The sequence below is a fragment of the Sapajus apella genome, unplaced genomic scaffold, assembly GCF_009761245.1.
Source record: "Sapajus apella isolate SASKATOON/1434 unplaced genomic scaffold, GSC_monkey_1.0 scaffold147, whole genome shotgun sequence".
NCBI lineage: Eukaryota > Metazoa > Chordata > Mammalia > Primates > Cebidae > Sapajus > Sapajus apella.
This window is the reverse complement of record NW_022437087.1, coordinates 1,572,274-1,588,443: the sequence shown is the minus strand read 5'-3', so window position 1 is coordinate 1,588,443 and position 16,170 is coordinate 1,572,274. Positions and strand designations below refer to the sequence as shown.

The following is a 16,170-nucleotide window of genomic DNA, read 5'->3' as shown; positions in this document are numbered from 1 at the left end:
TTTAAAGAACAAATAAGAGGTGTGTATCACTCATGGTTCAGGAGCTCTGGGGAGAGGGGGACAGGGAAGATCTTGGTGGTCAGCAAGATCTTCCTAGAGTATAGGCAGGACGAGGGCCGGGAGGAGAGAAACCAGGACAACAAAGACAAGAATATTTACAGACCAGTCTGACGTCTGTTCCCAGAATAACATCAAAAACAAATTTTTTCAAAACCAAATCATGCTAATTGTAAACAAAAAATACATGTATGCAAAATGGAGAAAGAAAAGTCAGAGCTATAACCCATTACCCCAGAGATAACTGGGCTAGCTTTCAGATTCCAGACGTTTTCATGAATATATTTGTGCATATATTTCCATATAGTTGTTTTCATAAAAGATTCTTCACTTTTGATAGTTTTTTCTGAAGTAGTTTTTCTTTTCCCTAATAAGAAGACTAGGTACCACTAGTATAGCCAGGAGATAAATGATTATCATGTGCAGTTTTATTAGTAGTAGTATATTATGTAGAGTTTAATGTTGTCTTAATTGTTGTTTTTCATAGGAATTTGACTTTTTTAATTTTTTTTTTACTTTGTTCTGAAGGAAAGTTACCCAATCTCTATGAAGGGAAACTGGTGGGCAGGGGGGAATTCCCAAACAAATACTAAAGATAACTAAAACGTATTTATTGCAACGCCCCCTTCACTAAAGTCATTTGTTCCCTATTTAAGGAAAGAATTAAAAAATGAAAACTGAAAAGAAGGGAAAAACTACACCAACGGAAAGACTTACCACAGGGTTGAAGATTGCGCAGTTTTAGGAAACTAGGTGAAAATGGGTATCTTTATTTCTTCATTGTGTTGCTCCCAAAACTTTAGATTTTTAACTAGAGTTTAAAATGCTTTATGTTTTTATGAAATTATTCAGTATCCTTTCAGTAATTTATAAAATTACTCAATATCTTTTTCCGTTAAAAGTCAAATATCTGTTCTAGGCCATATATAAATTAATGTTTGGTTAGGTGGCATCTGTCTTTGAAAATTGCGATATAAATTATTTCTGTCTTAGACATCAAAGGTAAATAACAGATTTCATATGAACCCAGTTACTTAAAATACCTTCTCAATCTTTGGTATAAAACAAACCTGCTACCAGCACTAACAATGTATTCGTTTTAAAGTGTATCTCTGTAGTCTTAAAAATGCAAATAAATGTGGCTTAAATTTGAAAAAAAAAATTCTTCTTGTGCACAAAACTTCTTCCAATTTTACTTTTAGTTACTGACTAGCTGTCAACTCTCACAATGTAACACGATTTCATCAACTAATCTCCCGTTGTTGGACATTTAAGTTTCTTCCTTCCTTCTTTTCATCTCTTTTCCTTCCTTCCTTCTTTCCATCTCTTCTTTTCCTTCCTTCCTTCTTTCCTTCCTTCCTCCCTCCTTTTCTCTATTTCTCTTTCTTTTTCTTAATTTCTTTCTGTTGTCTATTTTATTCCCTCTTGGCTTTTATAGACAATTCTTTGAAAAATAGCTTATACATAAATATCTACAAATGTGCACAATTAATTCCTGAGGATAAATTCCAAGAAAAGGATTTCATGGTTATAGAACACGAATTTTTTCTAAGACATCTGATATTTAGTGTAAATTTATTTTTCTATTAGGTTGGTGCAAAAACAATCGCCATTTTTGCCATTATTTTCAATGGCAAAACTCGCAATTACTTTTGCACCAACCTAATGCCATTTTTCTTAAAACTTTTAGAGGTCCCTTTATACTACACATATTTACCCTTTATCTGCCATTTCTGGTACCAATATTATTCCCAACTTCTCATGTGTTCTTTTTTTGTTTTGTTTTTGAAGTTTGTGCGGGTGGCGGGGCAGGGAATGGGGTTTCTGTTTTGTTTTGGCATGAATGCACAAATTTAAAAGGGTATAAGCAGTCAAACTAATCAGACTTTCCATTCATGGTTATTCTCCACAGTCATATATACTCAACTACATTTTATTGCAGTATTTTTGATTTTTTTCATGTTGCAACTTTTACTTTTATGATACATTTGGATTTTGGCAAAAAGAGATAAAGATCTATTATACTGAATAATGCTTATGCAGTTATACCAACATAATTAAATAATCAATGTTTTCTCCAGTAATTTCAACTATTGCTTTATCTTTATCATATATTTAATTATCATGGAACTTAGATCTATTTTTCAATTTTCTATTTTGTCCCACTGACTCATTTTGATAACAGTATCACATAGTTTTAAATATTTTAACTTTATAATAAATGTTAATAGGCTGGGTGTGGTGGCTCACACCTTTAATCCTAGCACTTTGGGAGGCCAAGTTGGGCAGTTCACTTGAGGCCAGGAGTTTGAGATCAGCCTGGCCAACATGGTGAAACTCTGTTTCCAAAAATACAAAAATTAGCCGAGCATGGTAGCATATATCTGTAATTCCAGCTACTCAAGAGGCTGAGGAGGGAGGATCACTTGAACCTGGGAGGCAGAAATTTCAGTGAGCCAAGATCACGCCACTACACTCCAGCCTGGGTGACAGAGCGAGACTCCGTCTCAAAAATAAATAAAATAAACGTTAATAACTAGTAAAACTAGTTCACAGTCACTACTCTTCTATTTCAAAATTTCCTAGCTATTCTCTTGAAGTCATTTAAACTAGGTATATTTCAGTATTAATGTGACATGTTTAACTCACAAAAATCTCACTTCAATTTTGACTGGTTCATACTTTTTTCGAGTATTAATAAGAATAATTTTAGGAGTTTTTTTTTTTTTTAATAAGTGACTTCTGGCATCCTATTTAATGCTTTACATTTTTTCTATTATAAGACATTTTCCTTCCTCTAGACTTTAAGTGAGAATTGAAACAAGTTCTGCTAGAGATTATGTTCTTTCCCCACCAAGTCTTTTGGGTTCAAGTAAAGAGAGAAGGTAAAGTCGAGTATTTCTGTGGCTGACCCACTGAGATGCCCCTTTGTCGTTGGGAGGGGTAGAGAGGTGACAGCATTGTGGGAGGAGGAAGGGAAGTGTTGGGGCAGTGGAGTTTCCTGCTGTGAGAAGGATTTTATTATGTTTGTTTAGACAGCTTGAAATTCACGGAGTAGCGCCTGTTTCTCTGAGGAACAGGGCACTCTAAGGAGCCTTTAGCAGTGAAGTTCCTTGGGTTGTACCAAGGCGGCTTCCTGTTGCCTTCCTATGGCAGTGGGAGGATCTCAACTTGGTGGCACAGTAAACAGCCCATTGTCCAGGTTGAACCCCAAACCAATGAAATCAGAAGCTCTGGCATCAGTACTTTTTGTTTCTCAGGTCCTTCCAATGTCCTGTTGAGGTTGAGAACCACCAGAGAAATGGCCCTCCCCTTCCTTCCCCTCAAGGAAGTATTAAGGTTAAAGAGACTCAGCTGGTGGGGAAAGGAAAGGGGGTAATAGCAGGGGAGCTCTTCTGCCTCTTTAGGGCGTCAGCTCCTGTCCCGGGTGGTGACTTTGAAACTCTGGACCCATCTGCAGTATAACCTCTATGATCTATGCAGTGTTTCTGGCCTCTGGACGGCTCCTTCCATGACAGACCCCGCCCCTGCCTAAGTCTGTGTATTCCTCTCGTCATAATGACGAAAGCTGGGCGGGTAGAGGGCCGTAGATATTGGGGCTTAGTTCACTATTTTCAATTTGAACAGAACATTCAATGATTTCAAACAAAGCATAGGGGAATACAGGGCTTATAATACAGAACTTTTCATTTTTCTTGGGTCATGGAGTGCAAACATGGGTAGGCAGGAGGGGGCTGAGCACTGAAATGAGGGCTACCTGAGCTGTGAGTCAAGGTCTACTTTATTACTGTGTAACTGTTTTAATGTGGATTATTAAAATGATCCTTATTCTTTTAGCATTTCCCCCACTGCTAGTTTTCAACAGGGAAGGGGTCAGGTGCCAAACCACATGGCAGTCTCTGGAAGCATTTCCTTGAACACAGAATGTTACTGCTAGAATTGAATTTGGCAGCACTCCCTTTTGGAAGAGAAGTCATCAGTGCCTCTGAGAGGTCACCATGGCCTGGCCCCAGAGCCAGAAACAGGAGGGCTCCAGACCCCAGGCCATCACCTACCTTGCTCCACGTCACCTCCTACATATCTATGACACCGCAAAGCGTTGCCAAGACATTTCATAAGCTGACACACTGACTACAGGGCTAATGACAGACAGACAGATAGATAGAGGCAGACAGATAGACACATTTATATATTTCCCTCTCATTTACTCTATAAGCCACCTGCAATGACCAAGATACTTAGTGGCCGGCATACACTTGTGCAAGGCCACCACCTCCATGTGTAAACCTGTGTACTCGCTGCACACACACAACACATCATGGAAAAGCCGCATTACTCACGTCTCGTCATTCATTCTTGGCAAGGAACCACTGCCACATTGCCCACTTTGATATTCTGAGAGTTGGAAAGAGACCAGCACTCATCTCACACTCCATCAGCACCTAAACCCAAGACAGGCGTCTCTTTAGAGACCACTGAGCAGAAAGACCCTGTTTGAGAGCTCCCTGACTCAGGCACTGCATGTGCCCCTGGCCCTCCAGCCACCATGGGGCTGCCTACAACACTAAGAGCACTTGGTAAATCCACCCCGACCGGAGGTCGGACTGGCTGCCCTGAACTATACAGGCAGCCGGATGACATTCTGAAGTATCAATGCATTTTTCATTCTGGGTCATTTCTGTTGCCTGGGGCCCCCAACCCAAGGAGCAGGGGCCTGCCTCCCTTACTTGAGGGGGAGGGGGAACCCAGACAGGAACAAAGTAGTCAATGTTTAGCTTTTAAGTTCCCAAATAATGTCATTTCAGTTGTGAAATGTTGTGAAAGCCAAGGCTTTTAGGCTTTCATGCTAGAGCCAGGTAGGCTTTTACAAGTTTTGAGAGAGAGAGAGAAAAAAAAAAACCTACTGGGTTCTAAGGAACTAGAGCTTGAAGAACTCAGAGCCTAACATTTTGATTACAAGCTATGGAGAGGGAGGGGCTGTTTCCTGCCACCCAGAGAAGAGATACAAGCTCTTCCTGGAGGCAGGGAAGGGGCCTGGAGTGAGAAAAGGATGGGCAAGAAGACTGCAATGCTCCTTGGATGCCACCCTGGGGAAGAGGGTCTTAGACTCCACTTCCCACGGAAATTCTGGGAGAAGGCAGCTCTGAAAGTTCTCTGGACTGACATGGGGGCTGGAGCCCGGTGGAAACTGGGCGGGTGGGGTTACTAAGCGGAGGTGGGACCTGAGGGCTGATGGCTCCCTGTGAACTGTGAACAAATTCCCTCAAGTCCCCAGCAGGGAGTGCTGAGGGGTCACAGAGGCCAGAGGCAGCCTGGGGGTGGTGACACAGGGCTCTGAATACAGACATTCAGCAACCAAGAGAGGGAGGCCTGAGCCACAGATGCCAGCAGGTCCTGGCCCAGGCCCCAGGCCTCCTGTGACAAGTCACCTGAGCTGTGGAAGCGAGCCTCCATACCTGCTACCATGATGGTCTGTAAACACCCCTCACATCCAGGCAACATCTCAGGACTGGACCAGGGGGAGAAGAGAACCTTCGAGAAAAACCAACAGCCCTGGTAGGGAATTCTACTCTGAATTGACTATGTTTAAATCCCAAATTGCCTAAGTCATAAATGGATAGTCTATGCTTTCTACTGGAAGAGACTGAGCTACCTTGAAATGGCAAGCTTATACTTTTTTCCACCATTAGAAGAAATGGAAAAAGTATTTTAAAACTTTTTTTTTTTTTTTTTGGTCAACAGCAGAAATGGAAAAAAGATTAAGTTGTTTCCGCCATTGGTCTACATAGAGGCTCATAAGCAAGTTCAGTTCAGCTAAAGAAAAATTAAGCTGCTGCCCGCCTGAGTGACAATGTGTGAATTTTCCCTTGACACAAAAGTCACTATGGATGGAGCCCCAAGTCCAGGCAGAATGGGCTGGATTTCTTCACTGGAGGCTTCCAGCTCTGTTAGATAGAGCCTCTCCCAGAGGCCTGAATGGCTGCTTTCCCACCATCAAAAGCCAGCACCTCGGCTGAACACGTCCCGTAAGGAGACTGGTCCTACCTAGTGTCCCATCTCTGCTGACAGCCCCCTCCTCTTTCCCCTGTGGTTCTGCAGCTGGCTGTTCCTCATTCACCTCCACCTCCTTGCTCTCTCGCATTCAGTAGCTGGCACCTGGAATCGCTGGGTGTAGTTGCACAGGAGCTCCCGGCTGCTGTGGATGTGGGTGCCCTTGAACAGGCGGCGGAAACCCCTGACCCTGGGCTGCCTAGTGAGATGGCTTCAGCCAGTGCTGCCCTCCCCGAGTGGCCCTCTGTTTATTTTCTCTTACTCCCGAGACCTGGCTTCAACGAAACGTGAGAGCAGAGGTGGGAAAACGCGGTCTTCCTTGTGAAAGTACTAAAACAAAGATTATTTTAACAGAGAAAAGGGAGTGTCCCTGTTAAATATTTATTATTCAAGCTCTGTTCCACACCATTAGAAAAAAGAGAGAGAGAGTGGGAGAGACCCTACCACAAGAGTTTAAGATGGCTGGTCAGTAAGTACTGTATCAGTAACACACAGGAGGAGGCAGGAAAACCACGTTCCCCCGAAATAAACAGAACTTCCCTCTTGGCATTAATATGGTCCAGTCCATCTTATTTTAACAGCAGGAAAATTATGTGCAATGCCCCTCCCCCAACTCCATTTTACACACACACACACACACACACACACACACACACACACACACACGTATATATTTGCTGAGTCTCTGCTGCTGCAAGGCGTTATTTGCATATGCAGAAATGCCGAGCACATTTTGTTAAAAGGTAGAGGCGGTCCAGTCCTAGTATTCCTCAGCCCCACTCAGCTACAGGGATGAAATAATAACTCTCAGGTGTTAGTGTTCTCCGTGGGCCACGACAATATTCTAAGTGCCTCAGAGATATTAGTGGATTTATGGATTTAATTCCCAGAGAAATCCTCTGAGTAGGTAGCACTGTTTCCCCCAATGTGAGGGATGTAGAAATTGAGGCATATAAATTGAACACAATTAAGCTACAGCACTGAGACTTGACCTTGGGCCAGGTCCACAGTCTACGCTCTTGATCCTTCTGCTATGTACCCCCTCTGAAAATTGTTCGTTTATAGTTTTATCCTCACTCTATCTTTTTTTCTTTTCTTTTTTCTTTTTTTTTTTTTTTTGAGTCTGCCCTCTGTTGCTCAAGCTACAGTACAGTGGCCTGCTCTTGGCCTGCAGCCTTGACCTCCTGGACTCAGGCAATCCTTCCGCCTTAGCCTCCGGAGCACCTGGGACTACAGGCATGTACCATAATGCCCGGCTAATTTTGGTATTTTCTGTAGAGGTGAGTTCTTCCTATGTTGTTCAGGCTGGTCTCAAACTCCAGGGCTTAAGTGATCCTCCTGCTTTGGCCTTCCAAAGTGCTAGGATTACAGGCATGAGCTACCATGCCTGGCCTTCTCCCACTCCATTTCTGAGCCAACCCTGGCCAATGGGGTGGCAATCACCTGTGCTTGGAATGAGCCTTTGGGTCCTCAGCTTGGCATACCTCAGACCTTGGAAGGCTCTCTAAGAGCATTCCCTATCTAAATCCTACCCAAATCCCCAGGAAGATCTGTCCAGGTCCCACCTAGCCTTGCCTGTAGCATTCAAGGGGTAACATCCAAGCAGAGTCTCTGTCCTGCCTTCTTCAGCCTGAGTTCTGGCTTTAACACGAGCAGCTCAGGCTTCAGTTAAAAACAGTGCCCTCTCCAGGTGGCAGATTAAATACCAGAGTAGAGATGGCATCAGAAGGGACTGGCATGTCTGCAGCCTGGCCTGCTCATCCTCTCTCTCTCTCTCTCTCCCATATGCCAGGATCTGGAAGCCTGTTCCAGGATCTGGAAGCTCCATCTCTAACCCTGACCTGAAGGGAGGTGAAGGTGGAAAGAGTGGTTAGTGGTGCAAGGGGCATCCTTCTCTCTGTTGCACTAAAAATCACAGCTCTTTTGTTGAACTTGGGTTCTTTTCAGACCACCAAAGGAGCCCACTGTGCTCACTCCTTTGTTGGCCTTGACTTTGGGGACTTCATGACCTGGAAGCATTTGGTCAGAGCATCCCCACTGAAAGGCAAACTGTGACCCCACACCCACACCTATTTTGAGGGGCAAAGAGGATGGAGAGAGAAGTAATTCACACAACGGCTGTCAACGTAAGCCTTTGTTGGAGTAGAAGGTATGGAGTCTCCCAGAAGCTACTGACCTGAGTAGGGCTCTTTGGCTTTTAGTAAATGCCCCAGACTGCTGTGTCTTTTGAGTATTTTTGTTCCTGCTTTTTATAGTTTTTCTCTTGCCTCCCTTGTAGTCTGGCTGCGACCTGTCACTTTTTCCTGCCGTCAATGGCCTTCCCGAAGCAGTCCCTTGGGCCTTCCTAATCTGCTGGTTCCAGTCTGCTGTAGGCTGGGAAATCAGATAACCAATTATGTAACATTAACAGTGCTGCATTGTGGGCTCTTACCCTGCATCAACTCCCTTGCCCAGCACCCCTAAGTCACATAATCTAATTTAATCCTTAGAATAATCCTGTGTGGCAGCAATGAGAATCCTCATTCATCAGCTGATGAAACTGAGACCCAGAGGTATGAACTGAGCTGAGATTTGGGCTTCCCTCTGACGCCAAAGCCCACTTTGCAATAAGGCAGGTAACACCCATTTGGGTTGGGTGGGCTCATATTCTGCTCACTTCCTGGCCTGAAGTCAGGAAATCCAAAGGTGTCACCTTATTACTTACACCACTTATAGAGCAGCTGAGGAACAGAGAGGTACCCACTGATGGGCGGAGTCCACTGCCCAGTCAGGAATGGGACCCCAAGTCTCCTTCTAGGAGCTTTGGTTCCAGAACCCAGGTCACCTTGAGGTTTGACTGTACCTGCACCATCCAACTAGAGAGTTCATCTTCTACCATGGTGGCATAGAAACCCGATTTGGAACCTTCAGGTTTATTTCTGGTTCCAATTTATTTTCAAACTCTCACCGAGTGTTTAAAAGCTTGGAGTCAGGAGCATGGAGCCAGGTACCATGCTCAACCTGTGAGATACCATCTCCTCTGAGTTCACACAAGCATATCTGGTTCAAACTCCCTCAAAGAGTTTCTTTTTTCCCATCTATAATCTCAAATTCTTATAGCAGAATTCGTTTGAAGAGCATACTTTCCCTCTGTCTGACCCAGACACAACACTGGTGTCTAATGCTGATAGATCCACAGACACTATCTGGTTCAGCACCTCTACCATATTGTTTTTGTCCACAGGTAAGAGCGCACTGGACAGAAGCTTCAGATCCCTGCATCTCTGCTGTGGATTGGGTCATCTTTGGGTTTTGATTTCCTCATCTGGAAATTTTAAGTGTTGGTCTGTGTGGGTTAAGTTGCAAACTACCAAGTAAAATCTAGTAAAAGCACATGAACTGTCTTTCTAGAAATAATGGCCCTTTATTTATCCATAGAAGATGTGATTTACTGAAATTACTTGTCAATGGCACTCAAGCTAAATCATTAAAATCTGTAAAAATAAGCATGTGTGATTTATGCTAACCTTAATGTCAATCCTCCTCTATTTACCTGGGTTATATTAGATGGGTTTAACTAATAAAGCTGTGCCCTCCCTCACCTTCTAAAACCATGACATGTCTACAGAGATGACTTTTGCAGATACCTCAAAACCTGTGGCCCATTTATTTATCAAAATAAACTTTCTGGGAGGTGATCCCTCTATCGCAACCAGGTCCAATGTTTGAATGTATGTGGGTTGGGATTTTTTTTTTTTTTTTTTTTTTTTTTTTTTGTGACTCCAAGTTCTGGAAAACAGAAATGCAAACAGCAGCCTTAACTAGAGGCGGCTTTCTGGCCACTGGCATAGTGACCAGCTTGCAGATGATATCATGTCTGGCCTGCTCCTTGCTTTTTCACAATGTGGATTAGTTGCCAATATCTAAAAGTCAGGAGATGTCACATAAACATAGGGTCTCTGGCTTCTCTTGAAAAATCAGAAAGGCTAGCTATGATGGGCCCACATTCTCAGGCAAGGGGCACTTGCTATAGACTGTCGGCCACCGCTTCGGAAAGGACAAGTGTTTTCTAGTTGTTTACAGACACACCTCTCTCATGCTCCTGACTTGGAAGCTGAGAGTCAGCCATTTATCTCCAGCCTTGCACTGTTTTCTTACACTTTTCCTATGTCTCTCATTCTTATAATCTGGCATTTGAGTCTGCACTTGCAGCCACATTCACTGGACAGCTCTAGGGGGCGTCATTCATATGGACTCAGAGTCCCCAGATGGTGCAACATCACTGTTGCCTGGTTCGTAATCCCAGGAAACAACTGACTTCTACCGTATTTTTTAAAGCAAGTACATAAATTAATATTTAGATGATGGTACTTTACATTTTGGCTTACAGATCAAATGTATCATTATAGAGTATATGTTAAGATTTTAAAACATGCAGCATTTGAGATCATTTCAGCTAAGTCAAAATTCCCACAACTACGTTAGAATTTATATCTTATGGCTTTTCAAAACTCTTTTTACAGGCTATTTAGAATAATTACAGAAAACCATTCCCTGCAGTGGGAAAAACTTCCCTCTCTAAATCTTCCTTCAGATTGGAAAATAAGAGACTTCCCACTCACTGCACCAATGGCTACTGACAATAATCATCATAGTTCACACTTTAAGTTTTAAAATATTTTTTAAAATGTAGAAAATATTAAATGTTCAACCTGTCCATGTTTCAAATTATTAAGAATGCTAAGTACTCACAAAAGATAAATACTGCAGCCACAGAATTTAGAGCTAGAAAGTACCTTGGAATGTACTAAGCCCAATGACTTCCTCTAGGAACAAGTTCAAATCAGTCTAGAAGTGTTAAGAAACTCACCCCAACTCATACAACTAAGAAGTTCCAGAATCTGAATTACAACATGGGACTCCTGTTTCCTGATTTATTTCTCTCATCAATAACTCTGACTCTGAAGCACTACTGATAATATACTGAAATGGATCTGGGGGGAAGGCTATGGGTGGGGGAAGATGAATAGAAGAAAAGAGGAGGAAGGAAAGAAGAGAAACGTAAGAAACAACCTGCTAACCAAACAATCACCATTGTCACTGCTCTGTAAGATTTTAATTTCCTCTTCGGAAACGTAGGTTTAAAAAAATTGCATATATTTCTATTTGCAAAGTATTCGTCTTCTTTCATTTTCAAACTTCACATTTCACTTTTGAATAAATGTTTATTTTCTAATGTAATCCTAGACATTTTGCGCCTATGAAGGGACTGACTTAGGCTCTAGAAATTATTTCCAAAGCTGCCTTAGAAGCGTCAAGAAATTTATAAAAGTCTCTTTTATACCTAAAGAGAGAACGTCTTAATACAAGCCATTTGGGAGATTTATTTCACCTCACTCTGATGTGCCTGTGGCACACATTTGGAATGCATATTTGTTAACTAATTTCAGTCTCCTGTATGTTTAAAGGAGGTCCCAGTTTGGGGCATATTAACCCTTAGTTTTCATTACATCAAGTGGTACCCTTTTTAAGAGTTTCAGCAAAAAAAAAAAAAAAAAAAGTTCATAAAAAAATGAGTTGATAAAATATAAAATACGCTTTGTCCTCTAGTCTTTAAATATATACTTCAGGAGGTTGTAGACTTCAACCTGGGGCCTGATAAAAATTCCCCATGGGTGGGGAAGATACTTGCTTACGGATCATAAGTTCCTACACTATTTTCTTCAAAATCAGCGGTTTTGTGGGAGCTATGCAGGCACACGATTCAGCTCAAGGACGTTTCTTGGCCTCCTTTTCTCTTTGGGGACAGAGGGACAGCTTACACTGATGATGCAGCATGACCCCACACTCACGGGCTTGGATAAGCAGTCGTTTCTCCCAGCCAGAGCCTAGGTAGGTTTTGTCTGCAATCCATCATTTCAAGATGTGATTCTCCCCTTTCTCCATTTTGGCTCGCTTTATTCATTCTCTTAACTACCTAGCAATGATATTATCAAAGATTCCATCTCAGTCCCATGATGCATTCTGCTTAATTGACTTATGTTCTTTCATCTCTCTCTTTCTGTCCTTTTCTTTAGAAAGAAGAAACGATGAAGAAGAAAATGTTCTTGGAATTCATTTCTGGCAGAGTCTTGTGAGCTTTGCTTTCATTTGTTAGTGAAATGCTTGACATTTTTCCTTCATTTTATAAACATTATATGCAAATCATTCAGAATCCTAATGGAAAGTAATTTCCCATTAATGCAGGCTATGTCATTTTCTTTTGAAACTGTGCCTCAGAAACAAACAGTACAGGACCCCCTTTACACTTGCAAATTCCACCCACAAATCAAGGAAGCCCAATGCTGGGTGTGTGAGATGGGAACTTAAAGCTACCGCCAAGGGAAACTTAGAAGAGGCAGCCTGCAACAGGCACAGGCAAAAGACACACATAGAGTTCACTGCAGTGGAGAATATGGGACACTGAGCCTTCTTAAAAGCCAACTTCTGCACATCTGTGATCTCTGTCTGAACGTCGCCCTTCTAAGTACTTAATCTATCTAGGGACCCAGCTACTGGCCAAGAAGGAGGGGACAAAGTACTGACATGCACGGCCTCAATGGGGAAGCGAAATAACTCACTGTCCTGTTTTTCCCTTCCAAGTCAGATGCATTCAGCGGACTCCCTTTGCAACCACTTGCTGACCACAGATTCCATGTAATCATGAATCTTGGAAATAAAGCATTCCCAGTGCTCTTGGCCATTTTGTAACATTCCCTAGTATTACTTCTGAATGATATAACATGAAATATCTATCAGGTAAAGTGCCCAGCTCTGCTATTTACTGGCTCTGTGATCTTGAGATCTCACTTAACCTCTCTGAGCCTCTGCTTACTCATTTGTAAAATGGGGACTAAAAATAGTAGTAGACATGTGTATAAAGTATTTACACAATATCTAACCCATAGTAAATAGTCAATAGTGTTGTTGCTATTATCATTATCTTATTATTTCTTACTGTTTTTTTTATCATTTCCTGGCAGTACTGTTAGAATGAAATGAGTTATGCCTATAAAGCACCAAATAATAACTCCTGGCATACTGTTGGCACTCAAATGCTAGGTCCCTATGACCTTAAGGGATACTTTAATTCAAATACCTTTTCATTTCTATAAGGCTGAACACTCTCTACATTGCCAGTCTGTGAGCTCAAATTAAAGGAAAGTTGAGTTCTCTCTGGTGGCAAATGAGAGAATGTTGTCTTGGGAGCTTGACCTGAGGTCCTGTCTCTAAGAACTACTTGGGCGCAAGCTGGAAAGGTAGAGACAGTGGGGTAAGGACTGAGCCCTGGGGTCCTGGGTTCTCCCTTCCTCAAATATAATATACTGGCATTGAAGGAGAGAGGCTGAGGTTGAACTCACTGTCAAAATTTTTAGTTAATTTGCTTATACCTACCTTCTTTCTAAACAGAAATTTTGAAGTGGCTTACAATAAATGCATATTCAGAATAAAGTTTTTTTCAGGCCGGAGGTAGAAAGATAACACCTTAAGGAGTAGGAAAACAATATAATTTTCATCCAAATAACAGAACTTTTGAAATTAAAAGGGGGATGCTACTAAAAATCACACTGGAGCTGTCCCAAGAGAAGTGTAAGATGCTTGGCTGCCCTCATCAAAGGGTAGGAGGAACACATATTCTAACTGCAGTCATTTAAATGCTGCTGTGCTTAAACTTCACATCTGATACTGAGCTTCCTGGTTGCCAGGGCAAATACAGAGAATATAATGGGCTACATAATTTCTTTAAAGAAGGAAGTACACCTATTTTCAAGTACCATCCACTTTTCCCATTATTAAATACACTTTTTGGCATATTCAAATATTCTTATTAAAATGCAATTACAAGAATATCTTGAAAAAAGAAAAATATTGCCCATAATCCTACCATTTAGTCTGGTCTACATATGCAGATATAGATTTACAAAGGTATAATCATACTTATAACTTTGTGTCTTCCTTTTCCACTTAATATCATACCATAAACATTTTTATGTTTCTATACACTTTTCATATTAATACATTTAAATAGCTGCAGAATATCCCATTTGATATACCATAATCATTATCCTACTATTGACAAATATATAAAAATAAATATTGATCATTAGGTTGTTCCCACTTATAACTTTTTGTTTCTCTAGATAGAGCTGTAACAGATACATGGATATGTTTTGCTAAAATTATTCCTTTAGAATACATTTGCAGGAATGAAGCCACTGAGTGTATAAATATTTTTATCCATTTTGATAGATATTTCTGTGTTGATTTCCCAGTGAGTCATGCCAGGGGTTGGCAAACTATGGCCTGTGAGCCAAATAATATTTTATTGAAACACACTCATGCCCATTCATTTATATATTACCTATGGGTACTTTTATGTGCTATAACAACAGAATTGAGTAGCCAGTAGAGGCCATAAAGCCTAAAATATTTACTCCCTGGCCATCTACAGAGAAGAGTTTGCCAAGAGTTTCCCTAGGTCATGCTGCTTGTGGTAATGTAGTTGGTACCACATTCTAACAAAAATCGATTCTGTGGAATACTATAGAGAAGGAAATCAGTGACAGAGGAGACATTTTCTTCCACAAAAAATATGTAGTAAACGTAGGTGGTAAAGACTTCGAGCTGGCCACCAAAACAAACTATTCCTTTCTTCCATAGAAATGTAATTACAGATAGGATGTGGTCTCCAGGTCACCTCCCCCAAACCTTTGTGGCTAGATGTGGTCACATGATTAAGCACTTGCCAGAGGGATGGGAATGAAAGTAATGTGAGCTACTTCTAGCTCATGTCCTTAAGAGGAAATCTCTGGGCCTGGACTTCCGTTTTTAATTTCTGTCTTGCTTGAACTACTGCCTTCGTGAGTCTCTCTGGAACAGTCGCTACTATGACACTAATACAGAAACTGGTACCAGAAGTGGGGTGTTGACATAATAAAACCTAAAATTAGTGGCACTGAATCAGCAGGCAGGCAGCAATTAAGAGAAAACAAACATAACAAGAATGAAACCCAGTGACCTGTTAGATTATAACAAAACATTTGAAAAACTTTTTTGCCTCTGATAACTCTGAAAGCAGACCACATACCAATAGCTCTAAAGAAAGAAGGTAAATAAAGCCAGAAGGTTGGTATATTAGCTAAACCTTCTTGTGTGTAGCAAGTTATTATAAGAAAGACAAAACTTTCCCAGTCTGCAAGCAAAGGTAAAAGAGAGAAAGATCAGAGGTTGGCTCCTAATGCATTAGAAAGGCAAACTGTTTCTGTACTCCAAAGAAAACAAGATAAGCAGATTGCTCTTCCAAATCATTCTCAGAGATCTCTCTAAACCAAAGGAACTCAGCTGTGCAGCAAAGATGCAATGAAAGGTATTGCCTTCCTACTCAAGTCTGCTGTTTCAGATGGTCTCAAGGTAGCCTCTGTTAAGAAAGCGAAGCATGGATGAGACAAGGAAAGAAAGAAATAAAAGCCTTAAGAGCTATATCTAAGAAAAAACCTTGAATGTGTTTACAGGCACATGGAACTGCCTGGAAGCATACAGATCAGAAGCTCATTATGTTTCTTAAGAAATCAAGTTGTGGCCAGTGTGGTGACTCACCTGTTATCCCAGTACTTTGGGAGGCCAAGGCAGGTGGATCACTCAAGGTCAGGAGTTCAAGACCAGACTGGCCAACATGGTGAAGCCACATTTCTACTAAAAATACAAAAATTGACCAGGTGTGGTGGTACATGCCTGTAATTCCAGCTACTCAGGAGGCTGAGGCACAAGAATTGCTTGAACCCAGGAAGCAGAGGTTGCAGTGAGCTGAGATTCCACAACTGCACTCCAGACTGGGCCACAGAACAAGACTATCTCAAAAAAAAAGAAGAAAGAAGAGAAAAGAGAGAGGGAGAGAGAAAAAGAAAAGAAAAGAAAAGAAAAGAGAAGAGAAGAGAGAAAGAAAGAAAGAAAGAAAAGAAGAAGAAGAAGAAGGAGGAGGAGGAGGAGGAGGAGGAGGGAAGGAAGGAAGGAAGGAAGGAAGGAAGGAAGGAAGGAAGGAAGGAA

General features: G+C 41.5%; 1 protein-coding gene across 4 annotated transcripts in view; it reads right to left on the bottom strand.

The window, feature by feature from the left end:
• The window catches only part of SH3GL3 (SH3 domain containing GRB2 like 3, endophilin A3), a 143,741-nt gene that overhangs the window by 1,314 nt on the left and 126,257 nt on the right, over positions 1 to 16,170 (bottom strand). Inside the window, exon 9 of one of the 4 annotated variants that reach the window (XR_004264668.1) lies at positions 8,285 to 8,481. The exons of the other annotated variants lie outside the window; for them this stretch is intronic. The gene's annotated coding sequence lies outside the window, so the exon portion shown is untranslated. The remainder of the gene's footprint in view (positions 1 to 8,284; positions 8,482 to 16,170) is intronic. 4 annotated transcript variants of the gene reach the window in all.